Source organism: Centroberyx gerrardi, chromosome 3, assembly GCF_048128805.1.
Source record: "Centroberyx gerrardi isolate f3 chromosome 3, fCenGer3.hap1.cur.20231027, whole genome shotgun sequence".
NCBI lineage: Eukaryota > Metazoa > Chordata > Actinopteri > Beryciformes > Berycidae > Centroberyx > Centroberyx gerrardi.
The window spans coordinates 26593926-26613962 of NC_135999.1; positions in this window are offsets into that span (position 1 = coordinate 26593926).

The following is a 20037-nucleotide window of genomic DNA, read 5'->3' on the forward strand; positions in this document are numbered from 1 at the left end:
CTAGATAGATAGATAGATAGATAGATAGATAGATAGATAGATAGATAGATAGAAAGAAAGCATGGAGAAGGAGGTGGGACTTAGTATGACACATTCTGGTCTAGCCCACACATTTCCCACAGACAATATGCAATTTCTAGTTTAAGAGTCTGTGACTTTTTTCCAGTAATAGTTATTTTATCCATCCGGACTGTGGAGTCATAGTCATACTAGCTAGTTAGCATGCTAGCTGACCCAGAGCTTACATTGAAAATAATGTTTGGCCAACCTGACTGATATAGTAGCACAGGCTGTAGGCTGCTGTTACTGTCATGTTGCAATATCATAAGCAAAGTTATTGTTTAATTTAAGTTAAAATCATTGTCAATCAAAGTCAAATTACCTGGTCTGGGGAAGATATTTTTACTAGAGGTCCCACCTCTAGTTCTGTTTACTGGTGAGTTGACGGCACATGAGCCACACTGGTTGCTACACCTTCTTTGATAATACAATTGATAATATAATTGTTTGGCTATCTGAACATCATTAGACTCTTTTCACTGCCAGAGGGGGAGACAAAGTGGGGAAATCTGGGAAATCCCAGATTTCAGCTCTAACAGTTCTAAAGTTTACATGTAAAAAAGCATTACGAATCTCAAGCTAAGATCATAACGGAGCTGGTGATGTGCTATTGTCCAAGATAATTCACAGTGAATAGTAATTCAATTGTGTCAAGTGCAACTTCATCATCATGTGGACTCGGCAGGAGTGGAGACGGCTCAGCTCAGTTTAGCTGCTGCAGCCGCTCTGCTGCAGCCAGCGGGGTTCAGCCTGTCAAGTGGAGCCTTTTCAGGCTTGGCGTAACAACGTGCTTCTCATGTGGCTCTGACTCCCTCCACCCACTGGGAGACACACATATACATACACAGGGCCAGGTTAATGGGGATCAGGTGTGACTCGACGGCCAGCTGGGCCGCTGCTGGCTCTCCGCCTCACAGCAGGCTGTTTGGATTTTTCTAACTGAAAACAAAAGGAGAAGGGAGAGGGACAAAGAGAAAAACAAAACGGGAGAATAAGAGTATTCTTTGACATGTGTTTGTGTGTGTGTGTGTGTGTGTGTGTGTGTGTGTGTGTGTGATGTGGTGTGTATACAAACCACATCAATATAGCAGCAGTGTGAGTGAGTGCAAAGGGGAAGGCAGGCTAGAGAGAGAGAAAGAGAGAGAGAGACAATAGAAAAGAAGAAATGGGCGCTTTGCTTGAAAGTCTCAAGGTAGTTGTGTGGGCTTTTGCCTTGGGCAGAAGCATGACACACACACACACACACACACGCACACACAGATGAGTAATTGCAAAGAGTATAGTGTAGTTTGGACACCCATAAAATTTCTGCAGTACAATTTTTTAGACAGCCTGCCACCCTAATACTGGTGTGTGTGTGTGTGTGTGTGTGTGTTTGTGTGTGTGTGTGTGTGCGCGCGCTTGCATGTGTGCGTGTGTGTGTGTTTGTTTGTTTGTGAGGGGGGTGGATAAACGCAATTTTGTATATTTTACTCATATTTATTTATTTTTTGTGTGTGTGTGTGAGAGAGAGAGAGAGAGAGAAAGAGAGAGAGAGAGAGAGAGACAGAGAGAGAGATAATAAGAGACAGAGACAAAGACAGAGAAACCTAATTACAGTTTGAGACTTGGTGAGCGAATGCATGAAGTGCACTGCTTAGTCAGTCTGACCCACATCCACTCCCTTTGGTAATGACATTTAATCAAAACTCTGAAGTGCTGCAGCTTACGCCAGCTGCCTGCAATTCACCACTGTCAAGGAGGAGGAAGAGGAGGAGGAGGAGGAGGAGGGGGGGGAGGAAAGGGAAGGGGAATATGAGTGACAGGAAGAAGAGGAAGAGGAGAGACGACAGGAGGAAGAGGTGGTAGAGGAGAAGGAGATAGAGAGAGAGGAGGAAGAGGACAGGGAGGAGGAATATGAGTCAGAGAAAGAGGAGAGAGAAGAGGCGAATGAGGTGGTAGAGGAGTATGAAGAGCGAGGTAGAGGATAGGGAAGAGGAGGAGAGGGAGGTGGTAGAGGAATAGCAGGGAGAGGTAAATGAGGAATAGAAGGAAAATGGATGTGCATGAGTTGGAGAAAGAGGAAGAGAGAGAGGAGGAGGAGGAGGAGGAGGAGAAAGGTGGTAGAGGAGAAGGGTGCAGAGGATGAGGATGAGAGGTAGAAGGAGGAGGAGTAGGAGGTGAAAAAGGAGTTGGAGGGAGAGGTAGAGGAGAGAGAGAGAGGAGGAGGAGGAGGAGGGAAAGGATGGGCAATATGAGTCGGAGAAAGAGGGGGAGGAGGGGTAGAAGGAGTATGAGGGAGAGGTAGAGGAGGAAGTGGTGGTGGTAGAGGAGTATGAGGAAGGGGAGAAAAAGGATAAGGAGGGGGTAGAGGAGAAGGAGAGAGAGGAGGAGGTAGTAGAGGAGTAGGAGAGAAAGGAGGAGGAGGAGAAGGAGAAGGAAAAGGTAAAGGAGAGGGAGGAGTAAAAAGAAGATGAATATGAGCCGGAGAAAGAGAAGGAAGAGGAGAAAGAAGAGGAGTACGAGGAGGGGTAGAAGGAGGAGAAGGAGAGACAGGAGGAGGAGGAAGAAGAGAAGGAGAAGCAGGAGAAGGACAATGAAGAGGAGAGGCAGAGGAGATGGAGAGAAGGTGGAGGAAGAGGAGAAGGAAAAGGTAAAGGAGAGGGAGGGGGAGAAGAGATTAGGGAGAGGATTATGAGCCGGAGAAAGAGGAGGAAGAAGAAGAGGAGGAGGGGTAGAAGGAGGAGAAGGAGAAACAGGAGAAGGACAAGGAACAGGTAGAGGAGAGGAGGAGGTGGTAGAGGAAAAGGAGAGAGAGGAGGAGGAAGAGGACGGGTAGGAGGAGAAGGAGATGGTAGAGGAGTAGGAGAGAGAGAGGAGGAGGAGGAGGAAAGGGTAATGGAGAGGGAGGAGGAAAAAGAAGAGGATTATGAGCTGGAGAAAGAGGAGGAAGAAGAGGAGGAGGTGGTACAGGAGCAGGAAGAAAAGGAAGGGAATATGAGTTAGAGAAAGAGAAGACAGGAGAGGAGGTAGAGGAGGAGGAACAAGAGGTACTGGGAAAAAAAAACAGAAGAAAAACAAGTAGGAGGAAGAGAGGAGGAGAAAGGAGGTTATGGGAATGAAAGGGAAAGACAGAAAATGACCCCAAAGCCACTGGATGGAAAACTCCGTCGGCAGAGAATCAAAAAGACAGCATGACGGAGAGATGAAAAGAAGTTGAGCGATGGCGGGGAGTGGGGGAGGAGAGAGAGGAGGGCGGAGGTGGCAGAGGGATGGGAGAGGAGAAAATTGGATTGAAAGACTGAGGAAGATGTTAAGAGAGAGAAAAGGGGATGGGAGGAGGAAAGGAGGGGGCGTAAAAAGAAGAGAGGGAGAGAGAGAGAGAAAGAGAGAGAGAGAGGAACCAAATGAGGGGGCGTTATATGATGAAATGTACAGTGACATCTCAGATAATGGGAAGGCTGTGGATGGATATGAGAAATTAAAGGAAAAATCCACCCTAAAACACACTGTTGATGACGTACCTGTACATTTTGTTGTTTGGTTCAGGTGTTTCTTACTTATTTCTGTGAATAATTGGCCAAAGGTAGCCAATGTGATGTCATGTTGAGATATTTCTAGTGCAGCTACAATGGAGAAAATATCAGAAAATGTTTCAGCGATCTAAAACATCAACAGTAAACGTCTTGCTGTCAGTCCCTCAGAATAGCGAGGGCTTCTTTCTAGAGCCGCCATTTTGCACCAAGAGACGTTCAACAATCATACAGGGAGAAATCCATCGTAGAAGAGGAGAGAGACCAATTTCTCCACCAGGAGTAGCCTCAATAGACCAGAATGCAATGCAGCCACAGCTTGTATCTTTGCGGATCTGTCATTGGAGAACCTCGTCCTCTGGGGGTTGGTGAAAGGCATTCTGGGAAATGTAGGAAATCACTACCTGAAGTGGCTCAATACAAAATTAGAAGACTACTTGGCAATGAAGACTTTTAATGAGGTGTCACTGTTATAAGCCAATTACCATAATTCTTAAAATGAGACATTCATTCAATGACATTCACCTGCCAAATTTCAAATCTCTTATTTTATTGCAATACACTTTCTGAAAACCACAATGTTTTTCATCATTTTTTAATTTAATCAATCAATTTAATCAAAAGAAAAGCGAAAAAGGTGAAAGTGAAGTAGATCTAGTTTGAGTTTGTATACGTCTAAATTTTGCCTGATAAAATTGGGTTTTAGCTGAGCGGTTCTGCTGAAGGTTGTTCCAAGGTTTATGTGTCTGACTCATAAATGGAGAGTTATTGGAGGCGGAGGGACTGCAAAACATTTCCCTTCCCTCTTTTTCACAGCCTGTAAAACGAAATGAAAACTAGTCTGAGAGAGAGAGAGAGAGAGAGAGAGAGAGAGAGAGAGAGGGATGGGGGAGAGAGATGGACAGAGAAAGACAGAAAGTCAAATAGATGGACAGATGCAGAGAGACAAAGACAGAGACAAAAGAGAAAGAGAGGGAAAGAGAAAGATTCCAAGGCAGAGAGATACTGAGACAAAGAGAGAGGAAAAAGGCGAGACAGATAGAGATGATGACAGAGAGAAAGAGAGAGAGAGAAAGAGAGAGAGAGAGAGAGAGAGAGAGAGAGAGAGGCTGAGGTAGAGAGAAAGCAGACAGACAGATTCAGATATTGGAGATATTATACAGTATATTATAGATAGGGTTTTACTGATATGGGTTTTCGAAGGCTGATACTGATACTAATATTCTCATATTGAAGCTGCAGATATTTGATTCCAATATTTGCTTTAAATGTGGCTGTTTTCATGCCAAAACATCCTCCAAAAAATGACGAGGATTCAGTGTTTCCATGCAGAATGTTCTTCATGCCAGGGTGGGAAAGCCTCTGAAACAGCACTGAGACCATGATGGGACACTAAAACTCTCCACTGAAACCAGACTGAGGGAACTGTTCTCGGTGGTTTGACCGCTGCTTACTGGTAGGGCAGAGTCTGGGATCCATTACTGCCTTTAAATGAGGAATTAATGAATAATTAAATGTTCTGGTTTTACAGACTGCAAGCTGCTCCCAAACCGCACTGGAAGGATTTCTCTGCTCAGTCATCTGGAAGAAAAATAATAATGATAATAAAAACATATTGACTAGCTGTGGTGAGGGAGGAAACTCCATCTCCATCGTTAAGAGGCGACACTGACTGGCTGATTTTTCTGATTTTTAATAAAACACCTACAGTGTGAAATATCGACAAAATGATAGACTGCTGTAACCCTAATTATAGATATTGAAGGCCATGTAATACTGTATAGTATTATCTTCAAACCAAAAAATCATCAGTGTGGTTTGAATGTTGAACTGTTGTTTGTTGGTTTGTTGAAACTTGACATTTTGTATTGTTTATGCAATATTGTTTCTGATAAACAGGCCTTGAGAATAAATAATAATAATATTTTATTTGTATAGCACCTTTCTTAACAGTGTTACAAAGTACTTCACAGAGCAAGCAGCAGTAAGACAGAATAAAATAACACAAAAAAGGATCAGAGAACATAATAAAAAAAGTAAAATATATGGAAGAGATATAGAAGAGATATAAAACCAAATCATGACCTCAGGCTTTGACAAAGCTTTTTTTTTTTAGGGTTTTAAGAAGGGATTTAAAAAGACACCACATAATTTGCTTGCCTAAGCCTTTCCATTCAAGGGTCAACTGAATTTTATGCAAACTTTTTAAATGTTGCAAAAAATAAAATGCAAATTAGCAGGTAGGTTGAAGTGAATAAATAGACTTCCTGAATGTAAAAAAAAAAAAAAACAGATACACAAGAAAAATGGAGTGTATTTCAAGAATTGATTCGTATTGTTGTTGTTCTTTAGTGTAAGATAATATTGGATCATATTTCATGCTTTCATCCAAAGGCAAAAGCTCTTGGTGATTCTGTAATACACCGACTAATGGCCGCACAACCATGATGATTTAAACATGTTGGAGACAGCAGGTATGACACTCCTGGGACATTTTAAAGACATTTCAGAACGGTCAAAACCACTTTTGAACTGTTATGAAATAAGATTGAGATTTTTTGTCGGGTCGATCACGCTAACCCTAGATCATATACTATAATTCATTCAACAAATTCTATTTTAGCATTATTTATCGCATAATTTCTTTATTGACAAAAGCATTTTCTGCTTCAAGCAAGCGGAAAAACGTTTCTGCGTTTTGTTGAATTTTGCCTTTTCCATTTACCCCTCCTAATTTGAAACATCATAAACACATGAAACATACATGGATGGAAACCCAGCTAATGAAGTGACTGTCCTGACAGAGGCAGACGGGGACAAAGAGAAACCAGACGGAGACACAGAGACAGAATAAAGTAAACGAAGTCCCGGTGAAAGGAGACTGGTAGTGTATACAGTCTGAGCCTGAGCGGCTTCTCTGAGAGACTGCAGCTCTAAGTCAGAGTAAGTCAAGTCAGTGTCACAGTGAGCGACTGAGGGCCGCTGCTGGGAGAGAGAGAGAGAGAGAGAGAGAGAGAGAGAGAGAGAGAGAGAGAGAGAGAGAGAGAGAGGCAGAACAACAGAGAAAGACAGAGAGAAAAAGAGAGACAGAAATATTATATTGGTTTGGATGTAAGTGTACTGTATGTATGTGTGTTTGTGTGTGTGTGTGTGTGTGTGTGTGTGTGAGAGAGAGAGAGAGAGAGAGAGAGAGAGAGAGAGCGAGAGAGAGACTGGATTCATTTGAAAGTCTTCTTCCTGAAAGCCTTACATCCACTTGTGGTTTTGCTTTCAAGAATGTATGTTTTACTCTCTTTGTATAACACACACACACACACACACACACACACACACACACACACACACACACACACCATTTTAAGTGGTTTACAGTCTGTCTATAGTCAAGGGGAATTAAAGAGAGGAATGGAGTGTGTATGTGTGTGTCTGTGTGTGTGTGTGTGTGTGTGTGTGTGTGTGTGTGTGTATATGTGCGCTGAATTGCTAAACCAAACAGGCTCTGACATACACTGCTCCTCTGTAATTAGTTTCCTAGTTTGTAGAGATCCAAGCTCTTAGCTTTTAACTAAATTATCACTCTCAACTGCGCGTGCACACACACACACACACACACACACTTAAACCACACACATACACACATTCTGAGAGAGAAAGAGATAGCGAGAGAGACATTAAGAGAGACATACTCACAAAGACAGGGAGGGAGACAGAGAGAAACACACACAACCATAAAACACACACTCAGACACCGACACATGTTTACATGCACATACACAGAGAAAGAAAGAGAGAAAAGTGCACACAGACACACACACACACACACACACACACACACACACACAAATATATACAGTACATGTATACACACACAGACGAAGGGAGAGAGGGACCTCCGCGAAAATAATGGAAACAAAACACCACCCACTTTAGCTCTCCAAATAATATCCCTCTCACACTCAGACACACCGACACACACCTACACACACACACACGCACACACACACACTGCGTCCTCCTCCCCCAGCCCCTCCAGCCATCTGTCTGATCTGCTCCCATGCTGAGTTTCCAAAGATGGGACCCAAAGGTGTCGAGCGGAGCTGGTTAGACGATACGACTCCACGACAAAGACCGGGACAGATGTAGAGCCCAGAGAGAGCAGAGGGACAGAGGGGGAGATGAACAGAGAGAGAGACAATGAGCGAAGAGAGAGCAACAGAGACAGAGAGACATACACTCAACAAAAGAGATAGTGACAGACAGAGAGGCAATGTTACAAAACTTTTGTACTCGAGCAACAAGGCAACAGATGGATTGTGAATGCTTCTGACATTTGGCGATGCTTGGAGGAACATGTATTCAGCCTAACTTACATCAGTCTGATATTGTATTACTATAATGCTGACTCTGAGTTTTTCACCATGGAGATTTATATTAGCTTGAAGCTGCACTAGGCAAGACTTTTATGTAAAAATACACCCATCTTATCAGCTTAAATCACAAAGTGGGGCTGCAGCAGAGAAGAGTGTCCCATCCCCTCTAATTAAGAACATATAGATTCACTCTATTTGCCCAAATTAAATTCTGGTGTTGGGTATGGACCAGTGCCTGAATTGGACCAAAAAAGGTGCCAGTACCCTAATTCGGCAGTTGCATGACATGAGCATCGCATGTGTCTTGGACATATTTATATTTATACGCATATCTTGGTAATATATCCCACTTCAAATGTATTTTTGTATGCATTTCATTACATACAAATATAATATTGCATATATGCTACAATAAAACCAACTGAAAATGAAACAAGACTGCAGTCAGTTTAGCTGCAAAACAACTAGTCCTAACCTACCTTGCCATTTTAAAAAAAATCAACACAGAAAAATGTGCTGGGTTAGTGCTGTAATAATATCAGAGAAAGATTACATCAGAGAAAGATTACATACTTAGAAGCATACAGAAGACTGATGCAAATAGACAGAGGCCAATATTGTCTTTATATAACTGACGGACAGAGCTGGCTGTGCTTTTTTTTTTTAGCATTATGTAACTTTTTACGTACATTTATTCCTCCTTGGCGCTATAACATAGCTTTCATTTGTGCTTGCACATCCTCTATTTTCGTTTCTCTCTCTATTGGCACCTGACCAGTAGTGTTGACTGGACATATTGGCGTTTGATTACCATGAATTTCTTCATGATTGACACTTTAACAGCCCTGTGCTCCACTGACTGCTCTGCTCCATCAGATCAAGTGAAGACGCATCACTCTGCTCACAATATAAATGTTTTGTTTTTTTTTCTGCATCAGAATGTAAGCCATTATATTCTTTACAATCTGCCTTTGCGGGGCAAAACGTCAGTAGAATGGTTTTAATATTGCAGAACACGTAATTACAAGAGGCTATTTAATTTAGGGCCAGAGTGACACCTCTTCACTTGATATATGCAGCTTTGTTTTCGGCTGCAGTTTGACTCACCGTGTGTGAGCGGAGCGCTGCCTTCAGTCTGTAGGATGCTGTCTGCTTAAATGAAGCCCTATCAAGTCTATGGCGCACTTTTTTCATACGGAGATACTCTCTTCATTCAACTAAGGCGTACCAGGAGGTGGCGGTACGGAATAAGAAGTAAGGGTACTCATGTGGACAAAAATCAGAAGTGCCAGTACTCAGTACTGGTGAGTACCGGCCCATTTCAGGCACTGGTATGGACACTTTTCCACCCAAAGGATGTGATGAATCAAAACTTAAGAGGGAAATCCACTCTGTCCACTAAACATCAGTGAGCAGCGCTCTGTCCAGAGAAAGCTGGATTCACCAACGTTAGATCTTTTCCTCTCTCGTCTCTTTGGTTTCCTTTGGTATAAAGCATCACAGACCGGCCGGTTGGTGAACATGAGCGAGCTGTGTGCAGTTTACTGATGCCATGTTACAGGATTTCTGGGTATAGAAGTCCTCAAAATTCAAACAGTCACCTCTCGCTGCTTGCCTGGTGTCCAGCCCCCATGAATCGCAGTCTTCAGCACTTTTTTAATTTGCATGGTGATTCATAGCGGTCTGGTCAAGCCTATCCACCACTGATTCACTGATGTAATTTCTCGCCCCAACCGATTGGTTGATGTTACTTAACAACAGTTATCAAAATCTTTGGCCAATCACAGTAGCAAAGCAGACTGATGTAATCTGGAAACGCCTCAGAGCAACAACAATCATGGTGGCGTTCACTTCCCAGCTTTGAATCATGCTGCTTGTTCTTGTTTTAATTCATCGATGCCATTTAAGTTTTTTAAGGACTGATGAACTTTGCTGGCTGCTATTTTGGTAGTTGTTGTCACTCTGTAACCCTCATCATAATAAATAGGTTTGTCCCGCCTACATCGACCATCCAATCAGGTTTGTCGGACAGTATCTGTCCAAAATAACAGCTGGTGGATAGGCTTGCGTCCAGACCGCTATGAATCGCCATGCAAATTCAAAAAGTGCTAAACAGTGCGATTCATGGGAGCTGGACGCCAGGCAATCTCGCCGCAGTTTGGAGACGCCAATACTGATACTTTTGGACTCAAGCTGCCAATAGATGTCATTTTGTGCTGATATTCAATAATTTTAAACTTGAGTGTTTTCATGCCAAAAAAAAACCCTGTCCGTCCCTCTCCTTGCTCTATATTCTTTGTTCCTACAGTGAGCTGATCAGAACAGAACGGCTCAACAAACTCCAGATCAGACGAACAAAGGGGTAAGGAATGGAAAGTCTCATCCTCAGCCAAGGCATGGAAGACCTCAATCCTCTTTGGCCTGCTGTTGATGGGAAATATGCATACATACATTCATAGTTGGAAGCCCATGAATGGCGGGGGAGTTGAGAGGAAGTGTAGGCTAACGTGGAACATATGGAGGCCGCAGGCTCTAAAGAACCATGACTGCAAACGTAGATGACATGAGGAGTTTAGTTCCAGAGCTTTTCTTGCTAAACAGGCATCTTCTGTTAGGACAATGTAATGCCTGCTCTGACTAAACGGCTGCTGCCATGAAAGTAAAGAGGTAGATAAGCATTAAGGTTGAAGAAGCAGGCTTGTTATTGCAGGAAGATCGCTGATTCAAATCCCCACACTGCCTGGCTAAATCTAGACTGGAACAGTTAATGAGTAACACCTTCCCCTTCCTTAACAATTACCACTGAGGTGCTTTTTTGCATTCATATCTTTCTCTGTTGTTTTAGCATCTAGCATCATCCTCAACGCAATCTCTGCCCCCAGAACAACGTACCAACCTGCTCTCTGTGACGGAAGTCTTATAAACAAACATGGAGGAAAGCTCGGTACTCGCTGTGTCAAGTTCGCAAAGTTTAGCTTTCATGCATGAACTGATTCTCCTCAGGAAACCTAAATATTAATGTCAGAATTAGCAGAAATTTCAGAGGGAAAATATATTATGCCTACTTTTTTCATGATTGAAAAATGAAAATAGCAAAGAAATTATAACATCATTACTATCAACCAATATGGCAATAACAACCTTTTTGTTCTGTTGATTTAAATATTGCAGAGACTTTTTGTTTACAATTTGCTATCCTATAAACCAGCGCTCTTTTTGTCACTTCTGCCTATTTTCACGCTGCGTTATCAACGCAGACTTTGGAAAAATCGTCATCTCTTGGTTAGCAGAGCCGACAGCCTCTAGGAGCGCTAATCTGTTACTGTTCGTCAAAACTTCCTCCATTGGAATGAATGTCTTCCGGTCTCCGTCAAACCAGCGGAGAATGAAGATGTGAACGCACCGTAAGCCCCAACTGATCCAGTGGAGCTGCTCACTGGCCAACAGTAGAAGACGGTGGTTGTACCTGGGCAAGTGTGACTGTGTGAAACGTATGATTCAGTCTAGGGCTGATAAAGAGCACAATCAGAGCCCAGAGTATGATAGTCTACCTGGTCACCTCTTGTGTAGAGAATTCATGCCGCTCCCTTCAGATCGCAGGTCCAGGCAGCCACAAGCTAAAGCAAACAGACTTAAGTTCTCATTTATTCCACGTGCCGAAAACCTGCTCAGCTGTGACAGACAGACTCTTCACCGCATGCTCCCGCTTCCCTCCTGGTTGTTTTCTGCACTTTATAGTGCTCATTTGATCTGTCTGAATGTGTTTATTTACTGTAATGCGGCGTATTTAAAGTTTTCTGTATATTTTGTCTGTTGTGAATGTGCGTTGGGTTTTCTGCCTTGCTGCACCCAAGTTTCCCATTTGGCACAAATCAAGTGTTGAATTTGAACTCTTGAACTTGTGTGCTGAGCAAATCTGCAAAGCCACGGATAAATAAGGATGAATACATTTCTAATGGAATTTTACTGAGGTTAAAATCACTGCTTTGAATGCAATGAGAGGGCAACTTTCATTTCAACTTTCATTTTCTCTCATCAAAGCACAGAGCATTTTTTACTTTATTTTACAAAATCGACATTTTTTTTTTTGGAATGAAACTCTTCAAATGCACATTCAGGTGTTTTCGCCCACACAGGGTCACAGACCATCACACACACCCACACACACACACACACACACACACCAACCCATCGACTTGGCAATCGTTGTTTGGGTCACTCTCCTAGTTTTATGGTGTTTAGGTGAAGGCTAAGTTCATGGCAGGATCTGTTTATAAGGTCTGGTCTGAAGCTCAGTATTCCCTACAGACACACAGGGAGGCTGACCAAGGCCTGCTGGCATACAGGTCCTGCCAATCAATACCGTGTGTGTGTGTGTTTGTGTGTGTGCGTGTGTGCATGTGTGCGTCTGATTCAACCCAGCTGTTTCCATCCATTCCTCTCAGATTGACAGGTGTAGAGTTACTGAAGGTCTGCCTACATTCACTCCATAACCCCTAACCTTAACCTTTACCTAAACCTAAACCTAATCCTAACCCTTACTCTTTATCCAAGTTATAACCCTAAACTAACCTTAACCTTTCCTTTTGCCCCTAACCTAATGCTAACTCTAATCCTAACCCTAAACCCGAGCCTTAATCCTAAACTAGCCCCTTAAAGAACTGAGGAGCGGCCAAATGTCCCTTTGTGTTTACTGTAGTTTCCGGAGCCGTGTTCAAATTTCCAGCACTAAATAAAGTTTTGTGACATTTCTAAAGTTGTGTGTGAAGCAAGTAAATGTCCAGACATAAAAGTGGTTTGTTCTCGGAGGTAAAACGAACAAAAGTGCGTGTCTGAGTTACCTGTAAATTACCTGTAAATTCCAGGGAAAGGTATATTTCTAGGCGTGTTCAGGGTCAGAAAACACATCTTTTCATCCTGTGTTTGGAGGATTTTCCCCATTTTTCTATCTTTGTGAGGACATTTGGCCCTCATAAGAGTACAGAAATAGTTGGCCGACTGCCCACCGAGCTCAGAGCTGCTTCCTGTAACTAACAGTGAACAGAGCACAGGGAAGCCCCGGGATGAAGGGATAAGGGAAGACTGGATGATGGATAGACAGGTAGAGGAGGAGGGGAAGGGGCAGAGGAAAGATGGATGGTGGGAAATTAGGAGGAAGAACCCTGGTGGATAGAGTGAGACAGGGATGGATCAAGAAGACTTTCTCTAATATGATGGGAAAAAAATGCCTGTTGCTCTCAGGCTCTGTCATTTCACAAGGAATAGAATAGACAATAACATAATAGATAATAACAGAACAGAATAGAACTGAACAGAATGGAAGAAAAGAGAAGAGAACAGAACAGAAAAGAATAGTATAGAAAATAAGAGAACTGAATAGAACTGAACTGAATAGAATAGAATAGAACAGAATAGAATAGAATAGAATAGAATAGAGTAGAATAGAATAGAATAGAAAAAGAGGCTGGAGATACAGGAGGGTCCAGTTGTGTCATTTCTTCCATGGCTCAGGAGACACAGTCATAGTTGATGTGGTCAACAGCACAGAATTCTGGGTAATCCCCACCCCCAGCAACCCATGACATCATCTTGCAGCGAGACAACTGTGTGTGTGTGTGTGTGTGTGTGCGTGTGTGTGTGTGTGTGTATAATCACAATGTAATGTCAGTCTGATTGGCGGTCCTTGTCTCTGTAGTGAAGCATAGTATAGGAATTCACTGAGGCTTTGCGTTGGTGAAGTGCAGCTGGAAACTAAAGATCTTTACGAGGCGGCATGGGATGTTTCCGCCATATAATTAGAAATTTTTACCATCACATCCGTCCGCCCATATGGTTTCAACCAATTAGAGTGCCAGGTACAGTTTGGCTCATGGCCAAGGCCACTAAAACCGTGACTGACGTGACTCCTATTTTAATAACTTTCTGTCTGGTTATTAAAGGAAAATTTCACCGTCACTCTTACACTTTTATATATCATCAATCTGTGGTGTTCAATGTTCTTTCTCTCAACCTATTTCGCCTTCTTCTTCTACTGCAGTTAGTGATTTCCTACATTTCCCAGAATGCCTTTCGACAACCGCCAGAGAACGTGCCTGAACTTGTTCCATTCAGCTGTGGGTTATATGTGCAGACGGAGAGAGCGATAGTGATAGTGGAGCAAGAGAGTGAGTTTTTACAGTCAAGAAACAGTGAAAGTCACACCCCTCAACTCAAAACACAACATGTATTGTGGCTGCATTGCATTCTGGTCTCTCTCCTGCTCCTGTGGGTGGAGAAATCGGTCTCTCTCCTCTTCTACGATGGATTTCTCCCTGTATGATTGTTGCACATCGGTGCAAAAAAGGCGGCTTTAGAAAGAAGCTCTAGCTCTTTGATTCTGAGGGACTGACACCAAAATCTGACGTTTACATTTTCTCCTATTAAACTCCATTGTAGCTGCAAGGAATCTCTCAACATGACGTCTTTTCGTCTATGTTTGGCCAGTTATCTGTGAGAATTAGAAAAATACATCAAACAACAAAATGGTTCCAGAAATGCAAGGTACAGGCTGTTTTAAAGAGTTTTCGGTTGGATTTTTCCTCTAAGCTTATTCTACTGTTGGACTCATTGATTGAAAGTTCCTCTGGAAAAGAGCGTTAAGGTGCTTTGGAGGGGATTGTTCCTTCAAGTTGCCAAAAGCCACTGGTAGGATGTTACAAAGGGCAGCGAGCGAGATGCCAATATTTATTCAGGGAGCAGAAAGAGAGAGTGTGAGACAGAGAAACAAAGAGAGGATTTTCTACTCTGTAATCAATGCATTTTTGCTCTTTTACTGCCTACAAGCAAGTTCCTGTTTTTTCCTCTGATCTTCTGAACATTTCATGTCAAAGAAAGTATCTGCACACCCCCTCAAAAAATCCCCAAACTTTTTTAAACCTCCTCTTTTTTCCCCCAAAAGAATGGGTTATAATCTGTTGAAAAGGGAGAAAAGATGACAAGATTAGATGAAGGCTAGAAAAAGAGCCTTTAGCGTGATTTATGGCCTACAACGGGAGTTTATGTGCGGCAATATACTGTAGTTATCTTTGGCAGACAGGCGCACAGAATTAGAAAAGCGTAGGACGAAAAGGAAAAGGAGTTGTAGTCATCCAGAATCTGAGTCATGGACGCAGTAAAGAGAGAGAGAGAGAGAGAGAGAGAGAGAGAGAGAGAGAGGTGACCTATATGTCTGCCTGGGTGGCGATAGTTCCTCCATGCTACATTTAGCTCTCTGTTTTCACCGTTCTGCGTTACATCACAGTCTTATTAGTATGATGGACATGGACTTTAAGGAGGAAGAGGAGGAGGAAGAGGAGGGAGGGCAAGGGAGCATCATGGGAAGAAGGAGTGAGGAGAGGAGGGGGGGATGGAGAAAGAGGGTAAAGAGGGTAGAGGTAAAAAAAACAAAAAACAGAGGGAGTAGAGAGAGGGGGGGGATGGAGAAAGAAGGGTTGAGGAAAGAGTGGGGTGAGAGAGAGCGACAGTGTGTGTGTGTGTGTGTGTGTGTGTGTGAAAAAGAGAGGGAGGGAGAGAGACTTTGACTTTTGATGTACTTTAATGAAACAGAGATTGTGAGAGAGAGACAGTGTGTGTGAGAGAGAAAGAGTGCAAGAGGGAAGGGGAGGGGGAGAGTGTATGTTTGAGTGAGAGAGGGAGTGTGTGCTTGTGTGTGTGTTTGTGTGTGTGTGAGAGAGAGAGAGAGAGAGAGAGAGAGAGAGAGTGTGTGAGTGTGTGTGTGTGTGAGAGAGAGAGAGAGAGAGAGAAAGAGAGAGACTGTGTGTGTGTGTGTTTGAGAGAGAAGAGAGAGAGAGAGACAGTTTGTGTAAGACTGTGTGTGAAAGAGAGTGTGAGAGAGAGAGAGAGAGAGAGAGAAGAGAGAGAGAAGAGAGAGAGAGAGAGAGAGAGAGAGAGAGAGAGAGAGAGAGAGAGAGACTCCTCATCGTGCTCCTCAGTAGTTCCACCTCGCTCTCTGACTCCAGTCGGTTTTCCTCCGCTGAGTGAAACTGCACAAGGTAAGAGAAGCGACCAGACTCTGACATGACGCGACAGCCACAGCGACTTTACGACAATCTGACAGTCTGACAATCTGACAAATCTCGGTCCCGGGCCGACACGTCTGCAGAATAATCCGCTGGAGAAACGCCCGGCGGCCGGTTTGCACGCTTGCAGAAGTTATGCAGAGTCTTTAGTTGTAAAAGTTACTCACAAGTCGCCAACTCAGCAGCGGCTTTTGCAAAGTTGTCCAAAAAAAAAAAAAAGAAAAGAAAGAAAGAAAGAAAGAAAGAATCGCTGTGCACGTCCTCACACGCCGGCTGACTGACATTTCTTAAAGTGGAGTGTGTGTGTGTGTGTGTGTTCTGTGTGTTTATGTGTTTTATCCGGATTGCAGTTGGATGCCAAACTGATGCTCCGGCGTTGCGGACGTGGCTCCTTAAATGATTTCATTATGACTGTTGCATGTGGGCTGTGGTTCAGTGTAGCAGCCTGTAGGCTGTAGGCTACACTTCATTTGCATTATTTTGAATATGGTCAAGCTAATACAAATACATTGCAAATTACACAAGTCTTTATGATATGAAATTCATGGTAGACCTCCCATTAAGTATATATGGTCTTTTTTGGAAGAAAAGCATAAAGTAACTGATTTTTTTTTTACATTAATTACTGACTGGAGGTCATGTTTACCTTTACCACCAGTTTATTTACCATTTATTCAGAGCACTAATTCCATACTGTTGGTGGTTTGATAATCTAGGAATTGAACTTTATTTTATTGTTGCACTCATTGTAAATCCAGCCAATGAAAAATGACTCCATTGTATTGATATCAGACTGGATCATCCTATAGGAACACAGCAGTGTAACATCCTTGGGTGTATTGGAGGGTAAACCCACTTAAACTCACTTCTCCCACCTTTACATAAATCTTCATGATATGAAATTCATGGTCTGCATTAAGTTGTAGCAAACCAGTGTAATTCATATTAGGTGAGGGTCTTTTAAAGGAAAAAAGCATAAATGAAGTGATTTTCAGTTGTATTGGTGGTTGTTTGGTTTATGATGATCGCTGACTGGAGGTTGTAGTTTACCCATGAGTCTCAGAGCGCTGTAAGGGCCAGTTCATACTTCATGCGTGGCTAGACGCAGACGTGCGGTCCGTGTACCTCAGTGTATTAGAGTCATGGTCACGCTTCTCATGATGACTGTGCACCTGCAAACTCCATTACTTCAGTGGCACTGTAGGAAAATTCAGCTCTCCAGTAGTCCGGTTCCTCTTTGTTCATCCAATCCTGGACGGAGGCGCTGCGGCGCACTCTGTGTTGTTTCAAATGTCAGGTGGTGCACGACTCTGCATGACTCTAATGCACCTGGTCGTTTTGGCCGCAATTATGTCATTTTGGCCACACGTACTCCATCGTGTGCATTTCTGCATGAAGCATATATGCCGTGTTCATGTCATGCCAGATTTACCGTGAAGACAAACTGCTGACTAGGAAAAAAAAACATGCACGTCAGCCTCCTAGTGGTAATTCCAAGTAGGACGTGGAATTTTTTTTTTGTGGCTTCCGCTTGATGTCACAAATTGCAGAAGTGTGTCAACCCAGGCGGCGAACACTGCAGAGAATCCACTGATGTTGGCAGTCAAAGATCAGTTATATTCACGCTAATACAATCGAAAACCGAGTGATGTCTGCTGCGGTTCATTTACCTTTGATTTTAAACTCATGAATAAAAATGATTTTGGATGTGGCCGTTGCAACGAGTTAAACACATGAACGCTTCCAAGTTAAAGCAACAAGATATCATCCTGTTCCTTTGCTGCTTCTGATATGACATGAATGCAGCATTAGTTTCCCTACTGTTGTTTGGCTTGTAATGTTGGTGACATTTAATCTTATTCTACTATTGGATTCATTGCAAGTCGCCCTGTGTGAGAGCATCAACTAAATTACTAAAATTGAAACGATCGAGCCGAAATGTCATTTTTCTAACATGTTTCCAAAGTGAGGGGAAACGTGTGAAATGTGCCTGCAGTATGCCCGACTCGTCCCTCTCTGGCTGTTAAGTAGATTCTGATAATAAACATTGTGATTCTATTTTCTTATCACCAGAGTGATAAGTGGAGAAATATTGAGCCAGAGCTCCACTCTTTTCCCATCTCACACAGTCATGCTCCATCCATCATCTCAAATACTGTTAACATTCCTCCATCGCTGTAAAAACCCCAGGGAGTCTCTCTCTCTCTCTCTCTCTCTCTCTCTCTCATCTGTCTCCACCCTCTCATTATTTTTTTCTTTATCCCTTTCCTATCCCTCTCTCCTCTCTCTCTCTGGCTCTTGATAGGATTGCTTTTGTTTCCTTTCACACATGATGGGATTTCAGAGGCTACAGTTGAGAAGAATGGATGACAGAGAGGAAAGAAAGACACAGAGAGAGAGGAGGATGGCGAGAGAGAGAGAGATGCATGGAGGTTGAGAGATAGATGGAGAAGGGAATGGTGGAAAGAAAGGGATGGAGAGGAAGAGATAGTTAATCTTACAAATGTTGAAGTTTCCGAGGCCAAAGCTGAAGAGGATGATAGAGAGAGATTAAAGGAGAGATAAAGAGAGATGGAGGTAGAGAGAGAGAGCGAGGGAGTTTTGACTTTGAATCATAAGTTTAATATCTCAAAATTCAATAGTGCTGCAATACCACAGCAAACAAGAAAAACCCAGAAGCGATGTGTCACCATACTTGACCTGGGCGGCTTTTGACGTGTTGTAGGCTAAGCAAAAAAAAAATCTGTATTTTGCTCCTGACGCCAGTTCTGTCAACCAGTTCAGGTGGACTGGGATCCAGTTTGATGTTGTTGCCATGTTTTCTGCTGCTTGACTGTACTGAATTTCACGCTGACTGCTGCAGTCCGCTGTGAAGAGCCAGAATGCGTCTCTGTCCCTCTGGCGGCCATACTGGAGGTCTTCAGCTCTTGGGCAACAACAGCCGTAACCAGCTGACTGTGTTACTGAACATACTCAACACAATTGAATAGATATGGTTAATTTCTGTGATTTAGGCTATTGTCTCTGAACTGATTTAATCACTGACACATCTGGTTGATTGTGTGTTTATATAATATCAGTTTATTAGCTAGTAAATGTAGTGTCTGGTTACCATCACTGTCTTGTTAACACATGTAATTTGCACATCAACATATCTAGTAAGAAGCTAACATTAGCATTAGTTGTGGCTAGTATAGTCTCATGGGGGTCATCCCTATGTTCCCTCAGCCCTATGTTCCCTCAGCCCTATGTTCCCTCATCCCTATGTTCCCTCAGCCCTATGTTCCCTCAGCCCTATGTTCCCTCAGCCCTATGTTCCCTCATCCCTATGTTCCCTCAGCCCTATGTTCCCTCATCCCTATGTTCCCTCATCCCTATGTTCCCTCAGCCCTATGTTCCCTCAGCCCTATGTTCCCTCAGCCCTATGTTCCCTCATCCCTATGTTCCCTCATCCCTATGTTCCCTCAGCCCTATGTTCCCTCAGCCCTATGTTCCCTCATCCCTATGTTCCCTCAGCCCTATGTTCCCTCAGCCCTATGTTCGCTCATCCCTATGTTCCCTCAGCCCTATGTTCCCTCAGCCCTATGTTCCCTCAGCCCTATGTTCCCTCATCCCTATGTTCCCTCAGCCCTATGTTCCCTCAGCCCTATGTGTTTAGGCAAGGAGCTCGTATGGTTGAGGTTAGGGTTAGGGTTGCTTGCGGTCGAGTGGTTCCAGGGCAGATGAGGTGGTTGGGTTGAGGCATGAGGTCACTGAGGTTAAGGTTAGAGCCAACTTGCGGTCAAGGCTGTCAGAAGGTAATTTGGGATAGGGTTGAGGGAACATAGACACGCTCCTGTCTCATGTCAACATTACCATTGGTGGCTGACTAGTTTGCTATAGCTAACAAAGTAAAAAATAAATGTTTAGGTTAACTGAGCTGACTGCTCAGTGTTTGGGGGACTAGGAGACCAACAGCGCTAGTATCACAGTGACCTTAATTTGAAAACAAAGCCACCTTATTGAGCCATTCACTTTTAGTTGTAACATTACTAAACT